Genomic DNA, 19,461 nt, shown 5'->3' on the forward strand with positions numbered 1-19,461 from the left:
TACCGATACAATGTCAAAAGATCCTATTAATAGTAAGCTAGTAACCTAGGGTGTACGGAAATGAGTAAATGACGTAAAAATCCACTTCTGGGTCCACTTGGTGTGTGCTTGGGCTGAGCATTGAAGCTTTCATGTGTAGAGACTTTTTCTGGAGTTAAACGCCAGCTTTCATGCCAGTTTGGGCGTTTAACTCCAATTTTTATGCCAGTTCCAGCGTTAAACGCTGGAAATTCTGAGGCTGATTTGCAACGCCGGTTTGGGCCATCAAATCTCGGGCAAATTATGGACTATTATACATTGCTGGAAAGCCCAGGATGTCTACTTTCCAATGCCGTTGAGAGCGCGCCAATTGGGCTTCTGTAGCTCCAGAAAATCCACTTCGAGTGCAGGGAGGTCAGAATCCAACAGCATCTGCAGTCCTTTTCAGTCTCTGAATCAGATTTTTGCTCAGATCTTGGTTCTTCTGGTTCCCTCTCTGGGGCCGAAGCCAATGATCACTCTTGTTCTTATGTATTTTCAACGGTGGAGTTTCTACACACCATAGATTAAGGTGTGGAGCTCTGCTGTACCTCGAGTATTAATGCAATTACTATTGTTCTTCCATTCAATTCCGCTTGTTCTTGTTCTAAGATATCACTTGTTCTTCAACTTGATGAATGTGATGATCCGTGACACTCATCATCATTCTCACCTATGAACAAGGTGACTGACAACCATTCTTGTTTTACAAGCAACCAAGGCTTAGTGAATATCTCTTGGATTCTTTAATCGGAATCTTCGTGGTATAGGCAGGACTTGATGGCGGCATTCAAGAGAATCTGGAAGGTCTAAACCTTGTCTGTGGTATTCTGAGTAGGATTCAATGATTGAATGACTGTGACGTGCTTCAAACTCCTAGCAGGCTAGGGCGTTAGTGACAGACGCAAAAGTATCAATGGATATTATTCCGGCCTGAACGAGAACCGACAGATGATTAGCCTATGCTGTGACAGAGCATCAGGGACGTATTTTCACTGAGAGGATGGGAGGTAGCTGCTGACAACAGTGAAACCCTACACGAGCTTGCCATGGAAAGGAGTAAGAAGGATTGGATGAAGACAGTAGGAAAGCAGAGAGACGGAAGGGAAGGCATCTTCATGCGCTTATCTGAAGTTCTTACCAATGATATACATAAGTATCTCTATCTTTATCTTTATGCTTTATTCGTTTATCACTCTACCCATTCGAGTCTGCCTGACTGAGAATTACAAGGTGACCATAGCTTGCTTCATACCAACAATCTCCGTGGGATCGACCCTTACTCACGTAAGGTATTACTTGGACGACCCAGTGCACTTGCTGGTTAGTTGTGCGAAGTTGTAGTGATCATAATTTCATGCACCAGAATTCATCTACTCCCATCTTTACCCCAGCCTCTTTACAGAGCAAGGAGATCAAGCTTGGGTAAGCCAGTTTGGCTTCAGTGGAATTCTTATTTGCAATTGTGTAGATCTCACAAACAATCACATGATGAACCTCCACTTCTTTTCCAAGCATAATGCAATGAATCATCACTGCTCTCTTGATAGTGACCTCAGAACGGTTGCTAGTGGGCAATATGGAACGCCCAATAAAGTCTAGCCAACCTCTTGTAATTGGTTTGAGGTCTCCCCTCTTGAGTTGGTTTGGGACACCCTTTGAATTGGTTATCCACTTAGTTCCAGGGAGGCATATGTCCTCTAGAACTTGATCCAACCCTTTATCTGCTCTCACCATTCTCCTATTAAAGGATTCAGGATCATCTTGCAGTTGAGGCAATTTGAAGATTTCTTTTATTTTGTCCAGATGGAAGTACATAACTTTCCCTCTGACCATGGTTCTGTAGGTATGGTAAGCGGTTCCAGTCATTCTCTGCTTATCTGTTAGCCACAGATTTGAGTAGAACTCCTGAACCATATTCCTTCCAACCTTTATCTCAGGATTGGTTAGAACTTCCCATCCTCTGTTTCGAATTTGCTCTTGGATCCCCGGATATTCATCTTCTTTCAGATCAAATTTAACTTCCGGGATCACTGACCTCAGACCCATTATTTTGTGATAATGGTCTTCAAGTTCTTTGGTTAAGAACTTCTCTTGGTTCCAAAGATTCTTTGGATTATTCTCTTTCTTCCCTCTTAAATTGGTTTGTTTTCCCTTAGGAGCCATGATCTTGATGAATCTTGGCTTTAGTGATCACGGAAAAGCACACCAAACTTAGAGGTTTGCTTGTCCTCAAGCAAAAGAAAGGAAGGAGGAGAGAGAGGAGGAGAGCAAATTCGAATGGTGTGGGGGAATGGTGAGGCCGAACGTGTCTTTATAAGGGGGGAAGGAGATTTCGAAAGAAATTGAAAGGAGATTTGAGAAGATATGGAGAGAATTTGAGAGAAGGGTAAGTTTTTGAACAAGATTTGGGATTGATTTGAGAGAGATTTGAAGAATGATTTTAAATTTTTTGAGGATTTGAAAGTGAATAATGAAAGGTTGAGATGGGTTCATGTGGAAAAGTATGGGTAAGAAAAGGAAAGTTTGAAAAAAATTTGATTGGAAAACAAAATCTTGGTCCCCCACCTTTCTGGCGTTAAACGCCCAGAATGACATCCATTCTGGCGTTTAACGCCCATTTGTTGCCCATTGTGGGCGTTTAACGCCCAGCCAGGTGCCCTGGCTGGCCTTAAACGCCAGAATTCCCTTTATCACTGGGCGTTTTGCTAAACGCCCAGGATGCTACACACCTGGCGTTAAACGCCCAGAATGGTGCCCATTCTGGCATTTAACGCCCAAAATGGCACCTTTACTGGCGTTAAACGCCCAGAATGGTGCCCATTCTGGCGTTTAACGCCCAAAATGCCCCTTACTAGCGTTTTTTCGCCAGTAAGCTCTTTTTCTCTGCTTTTTGCGCTGAATCCTTCTGTAACTCTGTGAATTCCTTCATTTTTGATACTTGCCTTTGTAAAAACAAAACATATAACCTGCTAATGACTGGGTTGCCTCCCAGCAAGCGCTTCTTTACTGTCTTTAGCTGGACCTTTACTGAGAATCACTCAAGTCTCAGTTTTGAGCATTCCTGCTCAAAATTGCTTTCAAGATAATGCTTGATTCTTTGCCCATTAACAATGAACTTTTTGTCAGAATCAATATCCTGAAGCTCAACATATCCATATGGTGACACTCCTGTAATCACATACGGACCCCTCCACCGGGATTTAAGTTTTTCTGGAAACAATCTGAGCCTAGAGTTGAAAAGCAGAAAATTTTTGTCCTGGCTCAAAGACTCTGGATGACAACTTCTTGTCATGCCACTTCTTTGCCTTTTCCTTATAAATTTTTGCATTTTCAAAGGCATTGAGTCTGAACTCCTCTAGCTCATTTAGCTAGAGCAATTTTTTTTCACCAGCTAACTGAGCATCCATGTTTAGGAATCTGGTTGCCCAGTAGGCTTTATGTTCCAGTTCCACGGGCAGATGACAGGCCTTCCCATACACCAATTGGTATGAAGAGGTCCCTATAGGAGTCTTGAATGCTGTTCTGTATGCCCACAGAGCATCATCCAAACTCTTTGCCCAATCCTTTCTTCGGGCTATCACAGTCCGTTCCAGGATTCTTTTTAGCTCTCTGTTAGAGACTTCAGCTTGCCCATTTGTCTGTGGATGATACGGAGTTGCCACTTTGTGGCTAATTCCATATCTGACCATAGCAGAGTATAGCTGTCTATTGCAGAAATGAGTGCCCCCATCACTGATTAGTACTCTGGGAACACCAAACCTGCTGAAGATGTGTTTCTGGAGGAATTTCAGCACGGTCTTGGTATCATTGGTGGGTGTAGCAATTGCTTCTACCCACTTAGATACATAGTCCACTGCTACCAGAATGTAAGTGTTTGAGTATGATGGTGGGAATGGACCCATGAAGTCAATTCCCCATACATCAAACAACTCTATCTCTAATATCCCTTGTTGAGGCATGGCATATCCGTGAGGCAAGTTACCAGCTCTTTGGCAACTGTCACAGTTACGCACAAACTCTCGGGCATCTTTATAGAGAGTAGGCCAGTAGAAGCCACATTGGAGGACTTTAGTGGCTGTTCGCTCACTTCCAAAATGTCCTCCATACTGTGATCCATGGCAGTGCCATAGGATCCTTTGTGCTTCTTCTCTGGGTACACATCTGCGGATCATTCCGTCTGCACATCTCTTAAAGAGATACGGCTCATCCCATAGGTAGTACTTGGCATCTGAAATTAATTTCTTTCTTTGCACTCTGCTGTACTCCTGTGGTATGAACCTCACAGCTTTATAATTTGCAATATCTGCAAACCATGGAGCTTCCTGGATGGCAAAGAGTTGCTCATCTGGGAAAGTCTCAGAAATCTCAGTAGAAGGGAGGGACGCCCAGCTACTGGTTCTATTCGGGACAGATGATCAGCTACCTGGTTCTCTGTCCCTTTTCTGTCTCTTATTTCTATATCAAACTCTTGCAGAAGCAACACCCATCTTATAAGCATGGGTTTTGAATCCTGCTTTGTGAGTAAGTATTTAAGAGCAGCATGGTCAGTGTACACAACCACTTTGGATCCCACTAGATAGGATCTAAACTTGTCAATGGCATAGACCACTGCAAGTAACTCTTTTTCTGTGGTTGTGTAATTCTTCTGTGCATCATTTAGAACACGGCTAGCATAATAAATGACGTGCAGAAGCTTGTTATGCCTCTGTCCCAACACTGCACCAATGGCATGGTCACTGGCATCACACATTAGTTCAAATGGCAATGTCCAATCTGGTGCAGAGATGACTGGTGCTGTGACCAGCTTAGCTTTCAGGGTCTCAAATGCCTGCAGACACTGTGTGTCAAACACAAATGGTGTGTCAGCAGCTAGCAGGTTACTCAAAGGTTTTGCAATTTTCGAAAAATCCTTTATAAACCTTCTGTAGAATCCTGCATGCCCTAGAAAGCTTCTGATTGCCTTAACATTGGCAGGTGGTGGTAATTTTTCAATTACCTCTACCTTTGCCTTATCCACCTCTATTCCCCTGCTTAAAATTTTGTGCCCAAGGACAATTCCTTCAGTCACCATAAAGTGACATTTCTCCCAGTTTAAAACCAGGTTAGTCTCTTGGCACCTTTTCAGGACAAGTGCTAGGTGGTCAAGACAGGAGCTGAATGAGTCTCCATATACTGAGAAGTCATCCATGAAGACTTCCAGGAATTTCTCCACCATATCAGAGAAGATGGATAGCATGCATCTCTGAAAGGTTGCAGGAGCATTACACAGACCAAAAGGCATCCTTCTGTAGGCAAACACGCCAGAAGGGCAAGTAAATGCTGTTTTCTCTTGGTCCTGAGGATCTACTGCAATTTGGTTGTAACCTGAATAGCCATCCAAAAAGCAGTAATAATCATGACCAGCTAGTCTTTCTAGCATTTGGTCTATGAATGGTAAAGGAAAATGATCCTTTCTGGTGGCTGTATTGAGCCTTCTGTAGTCAATACACATACGCCACCCTGTGACTGTTCTTGTAGGAACCAGTTCATTTTTTTCATTATGAACCACTGTCATGCCTCCCTTTTTGGGGACAACTTGGACAGGGCTCACCCAGGGGCTATCAGAAATAGGATAAATAATTCCAGCCTCTAGTAATTTAGTGACCTCTTTCTGCACCACCTCCTTCATGGCTGGATTTAGCCTCCTCTATGGTTGGACCACTGGTTTGGCATTATCCTCCAACAGGATCTTGTGCATGCATCTAGCTGGGCTAATGCCCTTAAGATCACTTATGGACCACCCAAGAGCTGTCTTGTGTGTCCTTAGCACTTGAATCAGTGCTTCCTCTTCCTGTGGATTCAAAGCAGAGCTTATAATCACTGAAAAAGTGTCACCCCCTCCCAGAAATGCATACTTCAGGGATGGTGGTAGTGGTTTGAGTTCAGGTTTGGGAGGTCTATCCTCCTTCTGAGGAATTTTTAAAAATTCCTTTGTTTTCTGTGGTTCTTCTTGATCAGGTTGAGCATCCTTGAAGATGTCTTCAAGCTCTGATTCTAGGCTTTCAGTTATATTGATCTCTTCCACCAAAGAGTCAATAATGTCAGCGCCCATGCAGTCATTTGGTGTGTCTGGATGCTGCATAGCTTTTACAGCATTCAACTTGAACTCATCCTCATTGACTCTCAGGGTTACTTCCCCTTTTTGTACATCAATGAGAGTTCGTCCAGTTGCTAGGAAAGGTCTTCCTAGAATAAGAGTTGCACTTTTGTGCTCCTCCATTTCCAGCACCACAAAGTCAGTTGGAAAGGCAAATGGCCCAACCTTGACAATCATATCCTCTATTATGCCTGATGGATGTTTAATGGAGCCATCAGCAAGTTGGAGGCATATCCAGGTTGGTTTGACTTCTCCAGTCAACCCAAGCTTTCTGATAGTGGATGCAGGTATTAGATTGATGCTTGCTCCAAGATCACATAGGGTTGTCTTGGTGCAAGCACCTTCTAATGTGCATGGTATCATAAAGCTTCCTGGATCTTGAAGCTTTTCTGGTAAGCTTTTCAGAATGACTGCACTGCATTCTTCAGTGAGAAATACTTTTTCAATTTCTCTCCAATCCTTCTTATGACTTAAGATCTCTTTCATGAACTTAGCATAAGAAGGTATTTGCTCAAGTGCCTCTGCAAATGGAATCTTTATTTCAAGAGTCCTTAGATAATCTGCAAAGCGGGCAAACTGCTTATCCTGCTCCGCTTGGCGGAATTTCTGAGGATAAGGCATCTTGGCTTTATATTCTTCAACCTTAGTTGTTGCAGGCTTATTCCTTACAGAAGTGGTCGAAGAATCCTTTTTAGAGGGATTACTGTCAGCACTCTCTGGTGTCTGATCCTCCCTTGGCGTCTGAACGCCAGGATTGGGTGGAAAATGGGCGTTAAACGCCAATTTTTCCCCCTTTTCTGGCGTTTGAACGCCAATAGCATTCCTCTCTGGGCTCTTACTGTCCTCAGAGGGATTTTGAACAGTGGTTTGGTTATCCTCTGTCAATTGTTTCTTATTTGACTTTTTGCTCTTTTGAGTGGTGTTGTTCAGTGTCTTCCCACTCCTCAGTTGAACTGCTTGACACTCTCCTGTTATCTGTTTAGATATCTGTTGTTTTGCTTGATTCAACTGCAGTTCTATGTTCTTGTTAGCAACTTTAGTTTCATGGAGCATCTCTTTAAATTCTGCTAACTGTTCTGTCATCAGGAGCAATTGTTGATTAAGCTCAATCATCTGTTCTTGAGGATTAGGATCAGTGACTACTGCCATGACTTCCTCTTTTGGAGAGAACTCATTGCTAGAGTATAAATATTGGTTTCTAGCAACAGTGTCTATAAGCTCTTAAGCCTCTTCAATTGTCTTCCTCATGTGTATAGATCCACTAGCTGAGTGGTCTAAAGACATCTGAGCTTTTTCTGTAAGCCCATAGTAGAAGATGTCTAACTGTACCCACTCTGAAAACATTTCAGAGGGGCATTTTCTTAGCATACCTCTATACCTCTCCCAGGCATTATAAAGGGATTCATTATCCTCTTGTTTAAAGCCTTGGATGTCCAGCCTTAGCTGTGTCATCCTCTTTGGAGGGTAAAAATGATTTAGGAATTTGTCTGATAACTGTTTCCATGTCTTTATGCTTGCTGTAGGTTGGTTATTCAACCACCTTTTAGCTTGATCTTTTACAGCAAATCGAAACAGTAATAGTCTGTAGACATCCTGATCCACCTCTTTATCATGTACTGTGTCAGCAATTTGTAAGAACTGTGCCAGAAACTCAGTAGGTTCTTCCTGTGGAAGACCGGAATACTGGCAATTTTGCTGCACTATGATAATGAGTTGAGGATTTAGCTCAAAGCTGCTTGCTTTGATGGGAGGTATACAGATGCTACTCCCATATGCAGCTGTAATGGGGTTGGCATATGACCCCAGAGTCCTTCTGGACTGATCAATCCCACTTAGGTCCATAGTGGATAAAGGGAACTGATATGGATTGCAAATAGATAAATTTTGTTTTTTTTTTTAAAGTAACCGAAAAATAAAATAAAATAAAACCAAAGGAAAATAAAAAAATTCAAAAATTAAAAGAAAATAAGATCAAAGCAAATTGAAAATTGAATCAATTAGTTAATTAAAAGGATTTTGAGATTAGCAATTAGAAAGATATGATTGAAAAATTTTTATGAAAAAGATTTGATTTTTGAAATGAAGAGAGAGAAAAACAACAAAATGACACCAAACTTAAAATTTTTAGAAAATCAAACACAATTTTTTTCGAAAATTTTAAAGGAAAAACACAAAGAGGACACCAAACTTAGAATTTTTAAGGATCAAAAAGGGACTAGGGACATGCAAATTCGAAAATTAAAAGAAAAGCAAAAGCATGCAATTGACACCAAACTTAAAATATGAAACTAGACTCAACTAAAAGACTCTAAACCAACAAAATAAAACAGTCCTAATCTAAGCAACAAGATAAGCCGTCAGTTGTCCAAACTCGAACAATCCCCGGCAACGGCGCCAAAAACTTGGTGCACGAAATTGCAATCACACTTTTGCAATCCCGCACAACTAACCAGCAAGTGCACTGGGTCGTCCAAGTAATACCTTACGTGAGTAAGGGTCGATCCCACGGAGATTGTCGGCTTGAAGCAAGCTATGGTTATCTTGTAAATCTTAGTCGGGATATCAGAAATTATCAGGATTGATTGTGAAAAGCAAAAGAACATGAAATAAATACTTGTTATGCAGTAATGGAGAATAGGTTGAGCTTTTGGAGATGCTCCATCTTCTGAATCTCTGCTTTCCTACTGTCTTCTTCATCAAACACGTAAGGCTCCTTCCATGGCAAGCTGTATGTAGGGTTTCACCGTTGTCAATGGCTACCTCCCATCCTCTCAGTGGAAATGTTCAACGCACCCTGTCACGGCACGGCTATCCATCTGTCGGTTCTCAATCAGGCCGGAATAGAATCCAATGATTCTTTTGCGTCTGTCACTAACGCCCCGCCCTCAGGAGTTTGAAGCTCGTCACAGTCATTCAATCATTGAATCCTACTCAGAATACCACAGACAAGGTTTAGACCTTCCGGATTCTCTTGAATGCCGCCATCAATTCTAGCTTATACCACGAAGATTCTGATTAAAGAATCCAAGAGATATCTACTCATTCTAAAGTAGAACGGAGGTGGTTGTCAGGCACGCATTCATAGTTGAGAATATGATGAGTGTCACGGGTCATCATATTCATCCGGGTTAAGAACAAGTGATATCTTAGAACGGAAGCAAGCATGATTGAATAAGAAACAGTAGTAATTGCATTAATCCATCAAGACACAGCAGAGCTCCTCACCCCCAACCATGGGGTTTAGAGACTCATGCTGTAAGAAGTACACAAAAAAACGTGTAAAGTGTCATGAGGTACCGATACAATGTCAAAAGATCCTATTAATAGTAAGCTAGTAACCTAGGGTGTACAGAAATGAGTAAATGACGTAAAAATCCACTTCTGGGTCCACTTGGTGTGTGCTTGGGCTGAGCATTGAAGCTTTCATGTGTAGAGACTTTTTCTGGAGTTAAACGCCAGCTTTCATGCCAGTTTGGGAGTTTAACTCCAATTTTTATGCCAGTTCCAGCGTTAAACGCTGGAAATTCTGAGGCTGATTTGCAACGCCGGTTTGGGCCATCAAATCTCAGGCAAAGTATGGACTATTATACATTGCTGGAAAGCCCAGGATGTCTACTTTCCAATGCCGTTGAGAGCGCGCCAATTGGGCTTCTGTAGCTCCAGAAAATCCACTTCGAGTGCAGGGAGGTCAGAATCCAACAGCATCTGCAGTCCTTTTCAGTCTCTGAATCAGATTTTTGCTCAGGACCCTCAATTTCAGCCAGAAAATACCTGAAATCACAGAAAAACACACAAACTCATAGTAAAGTCCAGAAAAGTGAATTTTAGCTAAAAACTAATAAAAATATACTAAAAACTAACTAGATCATACTAAAAACATACTAAAAACAATGCCAAAAAGCGTATAAATTATCCGCTCATCACTTTCCAACCTCCAAAAATTGACTCCACTACCTTTTGCTTTGCTAACCATGCTTTGCGATAACTTATGGTGTAGTTAAACTTTGATTGTACTTCACAATGATTGATTTCAACTTTATAGATGGGTCAACTTCTACTAACAGCTTTATTACTTCTGCAATTGTGTTAGTATCCAGCTTTGAATGGTCTTGAGAAATGGTGGCCCTAGTACAAGTGTGACTACTTCTTGCACATTTTGCAAGCTGGTGTGGAATTTATAATCTATAAACTAACCGGTAAGTACACCGGGTCGTACCAATTAATACCTCAGGTGAATGAGGGTCGATCCCACGAGGATTGATAGACTAAGCAACAATGGTTGGTTAAACTACTTAGTTAGGCAAACAGAAAATAGTATTTGGAAGTTCAAAGGCATTAAACAATAACTCAAAATACCAGAGTTTGAAGACAGGCAGGTGAATAAGTTGGAAATAAAATATGGAGAAAACAGTTAAGGTTTTAGAGATATCTATTTTCCGGATTAACTTTTCTTACTAACTATTTTAATCATGTGAGATTTAATTCATGGCAAACTATATATGGCTAGACCCTAATTTCTTAGACCTTTCTAGTCTCCTCTAAAATTCATCAACTGCCAATTCCTTGATCAATTAATTCCAATTAGAGGGTGATGATCAAATTCCAGTTTATATGCCACAAGAATCCTAATTATCCAAATATAAGGGGATTATATGTCACGTATCCCGTTAAATACAAACAATTAGAAATTCAGGAGAATATGTTTTCAAGCTATTGTTCAAGTAAAGAGCTTTTCCAAGTTATACAAGAACTCAATTAGAAAAAAGGTCATACTTCCGTTCCACCCAATTTCATAAGATAAAGAACGAAACAATTCTTAAATTTATAAATCAAAACATGAATTAAAATAGGAAAATAATACTATCAATCCATACAATAGACAAAGCTCCTAACCTTAACAATGGAGGTTTAGTTGCTCATGATTCAGAGAAGAAAACTAGGATTGTCAGTTGGGCTGAGGTGGAATGAAAAGTTAACTAATGAAAATCCCCTAAAACGGAAGTTTCTTTCTCTTTTATATCTAATCCTCATAAATTTAAAATTTAATTTCTAAAAACTAAAATAATATCTTTTCCTAATTTAAAGATAAAAATAAAGTTTTAAATCAGAATTAACTAAATAATCAGCAGGTCTTTAATTGATGGATGGGAACCACTTGCTTTGTAGGGTCCATGCTTAACTTGGGAAGTAACAGGAAGTGTTTCCCTTAGTCCTCCATTCTGCAGCCTCTAATCTGTGTTTTCTAGGCTGAAAACTGGGTCAAAAATAGCCCAGAAATCGTCCCCAGTATTTTCTGCATTTTCTGCACGTGGCGCATGTCATGCGTACGTGTCAGTCACGCGTACGCGTCGATGGTCTTCTTCGCGAGTCACGCGTACACGTCAGGTACGCACACGTGTCGCTGCACAATTCTCCAAATCACGCGCACGCGTCGCTACTCGCTGATCATCTCCTTTAATTCTTGTTCTCCTTCCATTTGTGCAAGCTTCTTCTCCATCAAATCTAGCCAAATGCTACCTAAAATAAATAAAATTACACGAGACTCAAAGTAGCATCCATAGTGGCTAAAAGATAATTAATTATTGATTAAACTCAACAATTTAAATGTAAATTCACTAGAAAAATATAAGAAAGATGCTCACGCATCACAAACCCGTATAAGTCAATCACAACCTGCGCCTTATTGTGTACATTTAGCATAGAATGTCGTTGGTTCTGACTCATACACCTAATAATCTACATTTCTACGGATAGTATAATCTTTCATCGCCTTAATCACTGGCTCCCTAGAACAGAATTCCATTCTCACTGAGAATTCACCATCTGCCATAACAGGAAGCTTTGCTACAATCACACCATAAAATAATTATTTTGATAAATAATTATTAAATACATGTCTTAACAGTAAAAATCTATCTATGAATTATAAATCAATATTTTTTGTTATCCAAAATATAAATAAAAATTATTCATCAAATACTATTTAATAAATTAATAACCATACAAAATGCGAAATAATAAATTAAAAAATATACATAAATACTTAATAAATAAATATTAAAGAGGTAATTATATACTATATTTTAGCTAAATAAATAACTATTAAATATTTGTCTTAAAAGTCAAAATTTACGTATAAATCATAAATTATAATTTAATATTTATGATTATCCAAATATAAATATAAATAAGTAATAAATACAATTTACTAAATTAAAAAATATACATAAATAATTATTAAATATATATAAACAGGTAATTATCCTATATTTAACTAAATAAATAAGTTATCAAATGCTATTTAATAAATTATATTTTACAGATCACATATATTAGTCATGTACCCTAATTGATTTACAATATTAATCTATTATACAAATATTCAAATTGAATACTTGCACTTATATATTAAAAAAATTCTGGTACATGCATGGCCTCCAAATTCAACTAGCTCATGAAAGTAGGCTCCTCAAAGATAAAGAACAAGAGAATAGGAGTTTCAAAAGATCTCAAAATTGAAAGACAAAGAAGAAGTGGAGAGTTCGACTAATTAAGGTTACAACCGTTAATTCAAAATCGGACAGTTCAATTTTTTTCGTTAATTCAAAAGTTACCACTGTTACAACAATGTATAATCTCTCTAACGTCCATAATTCAGCCTAACACACATCTAATTTTCATATAAAAAAATAGGCTTATATCATAGGCTAAAGAATTTGAATATGGATAAAATAGTTGAGTAATACCCAGAATGGAGCTTTTTGGTCTATATACAGGTGGGTGGATGTAGCAGAGACTGTAGTACAGCACGCAGGTAATGTGCTGAGTCAGCACGCAGCATGCGTGATTGACACGTGGCTTCAACCAAGAAACAAGCACTGCCATGTGGCAGCCATCGATGCAACACGCATCCTGCATGATTGCCACATGGCATCCATCCGTGCAACACGCACCCTGCGTGATTGACACGTGGTGGACGCTAATTGGATTGCTTTGCAACACAAAACCCGCAAGATAAGTCTTTTGCCTATAAAATTTGGAACTCATTGCTATTTTGCTGCATTGCAAGAGAGGAGTTGAGTCCTCTGCGAGGTGTTTTTCTCTGTTGTTGATGTCATGGAGGGCACTGCAAATATAGTGGTTTACCATAACGGTGAATTTTGTCATGGCGCTCATCCGAGCAACATATTATCGGTTGAATGAGTTCTTTACGCGGAAGAGTTCCGAGGCTTACCAATGCAAGCGTGCCGGATTTACTTACTCTGAGTTTGCCACTCAACAGATAGAGTCAAATATGCAGCATGCAGAAAACAGAGTCGTGCATCGGTTTGATCGAAGAAACGAGATATTTGATGTGCGCAAAATGCCAAGCGAATGAGTGTTAATAGTTGATCTTGCACGGAGGAAGTGCGACTGTGGGCATTTTCAAGTGGAGCGACTTCCATGTCGCTAAGTTATTGCGTGCTGTGCTAACCAACGCCTTGATTGGCAGGTGTATGTCGGTGATGTGTATAAGATGTCGCAAATTTGCAAGGTCTAAAGAATTGAGTTTGTCCCATTGGGCGACACAGCGACATGGCCTGATTATCAGGGACCGACGATGGTTCCGAATCCCGCCCTGAGGTGAACGTCAAAAGGTCACCCCAAATCAACTCGGTATTTGAATGAAATAGATTCACAGAAAATGCATGGTCCACGGGTATGCCGTCTTTGCGAGAAGCAGGGTCATAGTCGTAGCAGATGTGCACAACATGATAGACCGAGTGGGGTTGGTGGCAGTGATGGTTCATAGGGTTAATGTATTTTTAAGTTAATGTAGATCTAAGTTAATGTATTTCGTCATGGTAATGTATTTCTAAACATAATACTGAGTTCAAATGAACTAAACATGATTGTAACTAATACAAACATTACATAATACTACAACTAATACAAAGATTACATAATATCGAGTTTGAATGAACTAAACATGATTGCAACTAATAGAAATAGTAAGTAGACTAAGTTCGACTAAACAGAAGATTAGTCCAACTAATCAGCTCACAACTTTTTCTTTAAAAAACCGCATCGTCTTGTTCACTATCTTGTCAACAGTTGAGAGAGTAAACTTGTTCGGTGGTTGAACATCTGTTCGTAGGTTGTACTGATGGCCGACTCCCTGTCCCTCTACTAGACCTGACCCACCTATGGCTGACGGAGCTGACGAACCAGGGATATACTCGTCAACAACCTCCTGCTGTGTCGGTGCATTCAAGTCAAAACTGCTCGGATCATTGGCTGGCAGATTGGTATGCGAAATTGTGATCACTACTTTTCACAACTCAAATAATCCCTAGTAATGGCCCCAAAGACTTGGTGCTCAATACCATGGCATAAACACAACTTCGCACAACTAACCAGCAAGTGCACTGGGTCGTCCAAGTAATAAACCTTACGCGAGTAAGGGTCGATCCCACGGAGATTGTTGGTATGAAGCAAGATATGGTCACCTTGTAAATCTCAGTCAGGCAGATTCAAATGGTTATGGATGATATATGAATAAAACATAAAGATAAAGATAGAGATACTTATGTAAATCATTGGTGAGAACTTCAGATAAGCGAATGGAGATGCTTTATCCCTTCCGTCTCTCTGCTTTCCTACTGTCTTCATCCAATCCTTCTTACTCCTTTCCATGGCAAGCTGTATGCAAGGGTTTCACCGTTGTCAGTGGCTACCTCCCATCCTCTCAGTGGAAATGTTCAACGCACCCTGTCACGGCACGGCTATCCAGCTGTCGGTTCTCGATCATGTCGGAATAGAATCCAGTGATTCTTTTGCGTCTGTCACTAACGCCCCACAATCGCGAGTTTGGAGCTCGTCACAGTCATTCAATCATTGAATCCTACTCAGAATACCACAGACAAGGTTTAGACCTTCCGGATTCTCTTGAATGCCGCCATCAATTCTAGCTTATACCACGAAGATTCCGGTTAAAGAATCCAAGAGATAAACATTAGAGCCTTGTTTGCTTGTAGAACAAAAGTGGTTGTCAGTCACTTGTTCATAAGTGAGAATGATGATGAGTGTCACATAATCATCACATTCATCAAGTTCTTGAGTGCGAATGAATATCTTGGAATAAGAACAAGCTGAATTGAATAGAAGAACAATAGTAATTGCATTAATACTCGAGGTACAGCAGAGCTCCACACCTTAATCTATGGTGTGTAGAAACTCCACGTTGAAAACACATAAGAACAAGGTCTAGGCATGGCCGTGAGGCCAGCCCCCCAGTGATCTAAAGATACAAAATGATCAAAAGATGATCTAAGATCCAGAGATACCAAATACAATAGTAAAAGGTCCTATTTATAGGGAACTAGTAGCTTAAGAATTACAAAGGTGAGTAAATGACATAAAAATCCACTTCCGGGCCCATTTGGTGTGTGCTTGGGCTGAGCATTGAATCATTTTCGTGTAGAGACTCTTCTTGGAGTTAAACGCCAGCTTTTGTGCCAGTTTGGGCGTTTAACTCCTACTTTGGTGCCAGTTCTGGCGTTTAACGCTGGGAATTCTGAGGGTGACTTTAAACGCCGATTTGGGCCATCAAATCTTGGGCAAAGTATGGACTATCATATATTGCTGGAAAGCCCAGAATGTCTACTTTCCAACGCCGTTAAGAGAACGCCAATTGGGCTTTTGTAGCTCCAGAAAATCCACTTCGAGTGCAGGGAGGTCAGAATCCAACAGCATCTGCAGTCCATTTCAGTCTCTGAATAAGATTTTTGCTCATGTCCCTCAATTTCAGCCAGAAAATACCTGAAATCACAGAAAAATACACAAACTCATAGTAGAGTCCAGAAAAGTGAATTTTAACTAAAAACTAATAAAAATATACTAAAAACTAACTAAATCTACTAAAAATATACTAAAAACAATGCCAAAAAGCGTACAAAGTATCCGCTCATCACAACACCAAACTTAAATTGTTGCTTGTCCCCAAGCAACTGAAAATCAAATAAGATAAAGAGAAGAGAATATGCAATGAATTCCAAAAACATCTATGAAGATCAGCATTAATTAGATGAGCGAGGCTTTTAGCTTTTTGCCTCTGAATAGTTTTGGCATCTCACTCTATCCTTTGAAATTCAGAATGATTGGCTTCTTTAGGAACTCAGAATCCAGATAGTGTTATTGATTCTCTTAGTTAAGTATGATGATTCTTGAACACAGCTACTTTATGAGTCTTGGCCGTGACCCAAAGCACTCTGTTTTCCAGTATTACCACCGGATACATTCATGCCACAGACACATAATTGGGTGAACCTTTTCAGATTGTGACTCAGCTTTGCTAGAGTCCCCAATTAGAGGTGTCCAGGGTTCTTAAACACACTCTTTTTGCCTTGGATCACAACTTTATTTCTTTCTTTTTCTTTCTTTTTCTCTTTCTCCCTTTTTTTTTTCTTTTTTTTTTGTTCTTTTTCTCCCCTTTTTTTTGTATTCACTGCTTTTTCTTGCTTCAAGAATCATTTTTATGATTTTTCAGATCCTCAGTAACATGTCTCCTTTTTCATCATTCTTTCAAGAGCCAACAATTTTAACATTCATGAACAACAAATTCAAAAGACATATGCACTGTTTAAGCATACATTCAGAGAACAAAAGTATTGCCACCACATCAAAATAATTAATCTGTTATAAAATTCAAAATTCATGCAATTCTTCTCTTTTTCAATTAAGAACATTGTTTATTTAAGAAAGGTGATGGATTCATAGGACATTCATAACTTTAAGGCATAGACACTAATGATCACAAGACACATACATGGATAAACATAAGCATAAAATTCGAAAAACAGACAAATAAAGAGCAAGGAGATTAAAGAACGGGTCCACCTTAGTGATGGCGGCTTGTTCTTCCTCTTGAAGGTCTTATGGAGTGCTTGAGCTCCTCAATATCTCTTCCTTGCCTTTCTTGCTCCTCTCTCATGATTCTTTGATCTTCTCTAATTTCATGGAGGAGGATGGAATGTTCTTGGTGCTCCACCTTTAGTTGTCCCATGTTGGAACTCAATTTTCCTAGGGAGGTGTTGATTTGCTCCCAATAGTTTTGTGGAGGAAAGTGCATCCCTTGAGGCATCTCAGGGATTTCATGATGAGTGGGGTCTCTTGTTTGCTCCATCCTTTTCTTAGTGATGGGCTTGTCCTCATCAATGAGGATGTCTCCTTCTATGTCAACTCCAACTGAATAACAGAGGTGACAAATGAGATGAGGAAAGGCTAACCTTGCCAAGGTAGAGGACTTGTCCGCCACCTTATAGAGTTCTTGGACTATAACCTCATGAACTTCTACTTCTTCTCCAATCATGATGCTATGAATCATGATGGCCCGGTCTATAGTAACTTCGGACTGGTTGCTAGTGGGAATGATTGAGCGTTGGATAAACTCCAACCATCCTCTAGCTACGGGCTTGAGGTCATGCCTTCTCAATTGAACCGGCTTCCCTCTTGAATCTCTCTTCCATTGGGCACCCTCTTCACAAATGTCAGTGAGGACTTGGTCCAACCTTTGATCAAAGTTGACCCTTCTAGTGTAAGGATGTTCATCTCCTTACATCATGGGCAAGTTGAATGCCAACCTTACATTTTCCGGACTAAAATCTAAGTATTTCCCCCGAACCATTGTAAGCCAATTCTTTGGATCCGGGTTCACACTTTGATCATGGTTCTTGGTGATCCATGCATTGGCATAGAACTCTTGAACCATTAAGATTCCGACTTGTTGAATGGGGTTAGTAAGAACTTCCCAACCTCTTCTTCGAATCTCATGTCGGATCTCCGGATATTCACTCTTTTTGAGTTTAAAAGGGACCTCGGGGATCACCTTCTTCAAGGCCACAACTTCATAGAAGTGGTCTTGATGCATCCTTGAGATGAATCTCTCCATCTCCCATGACTCGGAGGTGAAAGCTTTTACCTTCCCTTTCCTCTTTCTAGAGGTTTCTCCGGCCTTGGATGCCATATATGGTTATGGAAAAAACAAAAAGCAATGCTTTTACCACACTAAACTTAAAAGGTTTGCTCGTCCTCGAGCAAAAGAAGAAAGAAGAGAGTAGAAGAAGAAGAAATGGAGGAGAGGGAGATGGCTTTGTGGTTCGGCCAAAAGGGGGAAGAAGTAGTGTTTAGTGTGTGTGAAAATGAAGGAGTGAAGATGGGTTTATATAGGGGTGAAGGGAGGGGTAGGGTTCGGCCATTATGGGTGGGTTTGGGAGAGAAAGTGGTTTGAATTTGAATGGTGAGGTAGGTGGGGTTTTATGAAGGATGGATGTGAGTGGTGAAGAGAATAGTGGGATTTGATAGGTGAGGGGTTTTTGGGAAAAAGTGGTTGAGGTGATTGGTGAATGGGTGAAGAAGAAGAGAGAGGGTGGTGGGGTAGGTGGGGATCCTGTGGGGTCCACAGATCCTGAGATGTCAAGGAAAATTCAACCCTGCACCAAGTGGCGTGCAAAAATGCACCCTTTTACCAATTTTGGCGTTAAACGCCGGGCTGATGCCCATTTCTGGCGTTTAACGCCAGCTTCTTGCCCTTTTCTGGCATTTAACGCCAGTCTGGTGCCCTTTTCTGGCGTTAAACGCCCAGAATGGTGCCAGACTGGGCGTTAAACGCCCAACTGCTACCCTTACTGGCGTTTAAACACCAGCAGGATCTTCCTCCAGGGTGTGCTTTTTTTTTTCCTGTTTTTTATTCTGTTTTTGCTTTTTCAATTGATTTTGCGACTTCTCATGATCATCCACCTATAGAAAACATAAAATAACAAAAGAAAATAGATAATATAATAAAATTGGGTTGCCTCCCAACAAGCGCTTCTTTAATGTCAGTAGCTTGACAGAGGGCTCTCATGGAACCTCACAGATACTCAGAGCAATGTTGGAACCTCCCAACACCAAACTTAGAGTTTGAATGTGGGGGTTCAACACCAAACTTAGAATTTGGTTGTGGCCTCCCAACACCAAACTTAGAGTTTGACTGTGGGGGCTCTGTTTGACTCTGTTTTGAGAGAAGCTCTTCATGCTTCCTCTCCATGGTGACAGAGGGATATCCTTGAGCCTTAAACACAAAGGATTCTTCATTCACCTGAATGATCAATTCTCCTCTGTCAACATCAATCACAGCCTTTGCTGTGGCTAGGAAGGGTCTGCCAAGGATGATGGATTCATCCATGCACTTTCCAGTCTCTAGGACTATGAAATCAGCAGGGATGTAATGGTCTTCAATTTTCACCAAAACATCATCTACAAGTCCATAAGCTTGTTTTCTTGAA

This window comes from Arachis stenosperma, chromosome 5 (genome assembly GCF_014773155.1).
Source record: "Arachis stenosperma cultivar V10309 chromosome 5, arast.V10309.gnm1.PFL2, whole genome shotgun sequence".
NCBI lineage: Eukaryota > Viridiplantae > Streptophyta > Magnoliopsida > Fabales > Fabaceae > Arachis > Arachis stenosperma.